The sequence below is a fragment of the Macrobrachium rosenbergii genome, chromosome 12 (assembly GCF_040412425.1).
Source record: "Macrobrachium rosenbergii isolate ZJJX-2024 chromosome 12, ASM4041242v1, whole genome shotgun sequence".
Lineage (NCBI taxonomy): Eukaryota > Metazoa > Arthropoda > Malacostraca > Decapoda > Palaemonidae > Macrobrachium > Macrobrachium rosenbergii.
In genome coordinates this window covers 63,841,024-63,845,319 of record NC_089752.1, presented here as the reverse complement: position 1 = coordinate 63,845,319, position 4,296 = coordinate 63,841,024, and the positions used below count along the sequence as shown (strand labels likewise).

Below are 4,296 nucleotides of genomic sequence, written 5' to 3'. Positions count from 1 at the left end.
ATATATATATATATATATATATATTATTTTCATGGTTCAGTTATACACACACACACACATATATATAATGTACATATATGTATTAAAATATATATTAATATATATTTTATTATGTATTAATACATATATATATATATATATATATATATATATATATATATATATATATATATATATATATATATATATATATATATATATATATATATATATATATATATATATATATATATATATATATATATATATGAATGTCTTTTCCTGTAATACTACAGTGTAATATGAATATAAGAAGGCCCATAAAACACTATTTAAACGTTGAAAACCATATATTTCGGGCACTAGCTTCTGTGCCCCTGTTCACTGGTAGAATATGGACAGGTGGAAAGTTACAATGGTATATATACAAAAACATAAAGGTGTGGCCCTAGGCCTCCGATGTTATGGAGGTGGCGTTTCTTAAGGAGGAGAATGCCCAAATTCCCTAGTGGTTTTTGGCCTCATTAGCTCCCGTTTGGCGATGGATCTGGTGGTCGTGTTTCTTGGGTCATCCTCTTCAGGAGGGGTTTGAGGATTAAGGTGTCGATGTCATCCGATTTCCAATGTCCTCCTGACAGGTTCATATTGTTGGTTTGATTGATGATAGCAGATTCCAGCATCCTTCTTTTGTACGGACAGCTACTTTTGAAAACCAACTCCGCCCCACTCCAGTTAATGACATGCCCTGTATTTCTGATATGTAGGAAAATTCCCGAACTCTCCGAAGCGTAACGTACTGATCTTTTGTGCTCTGTTATTCTTTGCGAGAGCGATCTACCTGTCTCGCCTACGCAGATGTCCTGACAATTACTACACGGTATCTTGTAAACTCCGGCTTCTTCCCTTTTGTTATTTAAGTATACGTTAACGAGCGAACTCCCGATGGATTTGGGATAATGGAAAATGAAAGGATTGTTAGGCCTGAGTTGTTGGGAGGCCTTTTGGATGTTTTCATCGTACGGAAGCTTTATTTTGTTGTTGAAATCTATTTGTCTGTTGTGAGTGGGACCTCTATAGTATATTTTATTCGCTTTGTTAATAGCCCTCTCGATAATGTGTGGTGGATGTAGCAGTTGCGTTAGGTGTTGGCGGATCGTGTTAAATTCTTTATCCAGGTACTCATTTGAACATATCCTAAGTCCTCTGAGGAATAAGTTGCACCCTACCATGATTTTTACGAAGACGTCGTGGTAGCTTAAGAAATGAATGTAGGAGACAGCGAAGGTGGGTTTTCTATATACTGTAAATGCATACCTGTTCTGTTTTCTTATGATTAGTACATCTAGGAACGGCAGTTTTCCGTCCTTTTCCCATTCCGTTTTAAATTTTATGGTCGGAACTAGCGAATTTAGCCTATTAAGAAATTCATTAAAGTCCCCCCAGCTATTGTCCCAGATGATATCTTTACTTTCTGGGACATGAAGATGTTGGCAAAAGTAGGACCCAAAGGAGAGCCCATGGCTACACCGTCAGTTTGTTTAAAAAGTTTGCCATCAAAAACAAAGGCGGTGTCCAGCACTGCCAGTTCTAAAAGAGTTTTAAAAGACGTACGATTAAAATTGTTAAAAACAGAATCTGGTTCAGGAAAAAGTTTATGTAAGATAATATTGATAGTTTCTTCCACAGGAACATTAGTAAAAAGAGATTCAACATCTAAACTGGCCACTTTAAAATTAGCGTCCTGGAAGAGCGCATGTTAGATGAATGTCCACCTAGGTTCCACCCACTCTTTTATGGTAGGTATATTGATGACACCTTCGCCTTATTTAAGAATGATTGTGATATTGGCTCGTTTTTAGCATATTAATACTAAACATAATAACATTAAGTTTACTGTAGAAAAAGAGGTGAACAATCAGTTGCCTTTCCTAGACGTTCTTGTTACTAGGGATAATGGATTTTTTAATACTTCTGTTTTTAGAAAGAAGACTTTTACTGGTTTAGGATCCAATTACTATAGTTCTTGTTTTTATGACTTTAAACTGAACTCTATTTTTACTCTCCTCCACAGGGCTTTTTTATTACATCGAACTGGTAATCCTTCCATCAAGAAATTGGTTTCCTTTCTGCATATTTTGTGAATAATTGCTTCCCACAGAACTTGTTTTTAAAAAGCTCCGCATGTTTCTTAACAAACAATTCATGAATATAGCCAAACCTTGTACAGTACCAAAATTAGCTTTTTATGCCAAATTTCCATTTTACATGATGATTCTTTTCGACAAAGGTTCGCACAAATTGTTCATAAACATTATGGTGCCATTAATCTAAAATTAATTCCTAAAAATCCACTAACGATTGGTTCCTTTTTCAGATATAAAGATCGATTAAACCTTCTTTTGACCTCTAACGTGGTATATAAGTATACTTGCCCTAAGTGTAACTCTGGGACATATGTCGGATCCACAAGGAGGTTACTGAGGGTCAGAATCGACTCTCACCGGGGATTAAGTTTTCGGACTGGCTGTAGGCTCTCCAATCCCGAGCATTCAAGCATAAGAAACCATTCGAAAATTTGTAAAACATATATTGATAGAAACGATTTCTGTATCATAGGCCAAACAACTAATGCATGCGAACTGCCTATCCTGGAATCATTATTTATTAAACAACTAGTTCCCCAGTTAAATACCCAGACCTCCTCCACTCAGCTGTACCTGAGTTAACTTTTCTTATGCATTGTGTCTTCTGCCTTCTTGGTATAAGGTTGGTTAGCGGTCTTTGATTTTGCTTCTATGTCTTTTTTTCGTGTTTTTTTTATCTTGTATTTTAACTGTGAAGTATTTTATGGATTTTATTGATTTTAAGAGCAATTTTAAAGTAATTTTATTCATTATTTAACAGATTCCCTGATGATGTAATAAAGCTTTTTATTACGAAACGTTGGAAATAAAGAATTATGTAGAGATGAATACGTTTCCATGGTCCACCTTCGCGCTAATGTATACCACTGGCCGTCGCCTACTTCTGTTCTTTGATATATATACATATATATATATATATATATATATATATATATATATATATATATATATATATATATATACATATATATATGAATTTACGCAGTTGTATCGCTTAGTCCTTAATAATATCAGAAGATTTTCCATTTGACTAGGAGGGGATAGGTATAGCCACTAGTACTGGAGTGGCAGGAGATTTTTAGGGAGTGTTCTACTGGCCCCTTCCAAGGGTTGCAATTAACGAGTCACCAGGGAAAACACCTTGAAGAAATCAATATTACCTTCTAGCTAAGCCCCAAACCTAATTAACCCCCTTTGTATTTTCAAATTACTGGCGAAAGATCTTCTCTCGTTAATCTGCCATAAAAAGGGGAAGACGACAGAGGTTGTCAGCCAGTCTGCTTGAGTCCGCTGAAGGCTATGTCCGTCTGAGGATCGAGCTGCGAGCCTCGCAGGCCCTCATTTCCTACACTCGGAGAGCTTTAACTTTTGAGCCAGAAGTCGTCACAAGATAGTTAAGGTCTACCTCATCTGGAGAATCTTCTATCCAAGCATCACAAGGAAGCAAAGTACGGTACGTCCTGTGATTCGAGGGTTAGTTCTAAGCCAGTGTAGCTTTTTCTCTAACTCAATATCTCTCTCATAATTCATAATTTAATTCAGTACCTTTTCCTTCGACTTTACAACAGTTTATTTATCGTTGCCAGTGTATGTCCCTTGCTAGAAGTGTATAGAATAACGCCATTCCTTTGTTAGTAGTGATTAGAGTAGTGCAATCCATTCACTGGTGTATTAACTCGTCCCAAGAGAGATATTACCTTATTAGTAGTCTCATCTGGAATTATTTCACTTCCAGGAGTGGTGTCAGTGTCATTTACCAAGTAGATGTTTCTCCTGTGTTCCTGATTTGCCATGAGAAGTCTGCCCTGCCGGGCTGATATAATTGTATTGATACCTGAAAATTAGAAACTTGTATATGGTCCATTTATGTACACACTGGAATTACTTAATGTACTCATTTCCAGTTCAGTGATTTTTAGTACATTTTCATTTTAGTGAGATCTGTTACCTTTAATTTACCAGTGTGCTTGCGTAAGTAAAGTAAGTGTTTAGAATCAGAATTCTCACTTGGTCGCTTACCATTGATTATTTGCTCTTTTTTTCTCTGGTTACGGTATTTCGAGAGTTTTATTGCAAGATCCTATTGAATAGTGTAAAGTAAACTCCAGCACCTCTCGAAATACGTAATACTATATATATATATATATATATATATATATATATATATATATAT

The 4,296-nt window shown here is 35.6% G+C and overlaps 1 long non-coding RNA gene across 1 annotated transcript in view; it reads left to right on the top strand.

Annotated features, from left to right (window-relative positions):
• The window catches only part of LOC136844252 (uncharacterized), a 31,337-nt gene extending 27,276 nt beyond the window's left edge, over positions 1-4,061 (top strand). The window contains exons 4-5 of the long non-coding RNA XR_010854792.1: positions 1,666-3,576; positions 3,859-4,061. This is a non-coding gene — a long non-coding RNA (uncharacterized lncRNA). The remainder of the gene's footprint in view (positions 1-1,665; positions 3,577-3,858) is intronic.
• Positions 4,062-4,296: the final 235 nt, after the last annotated feature.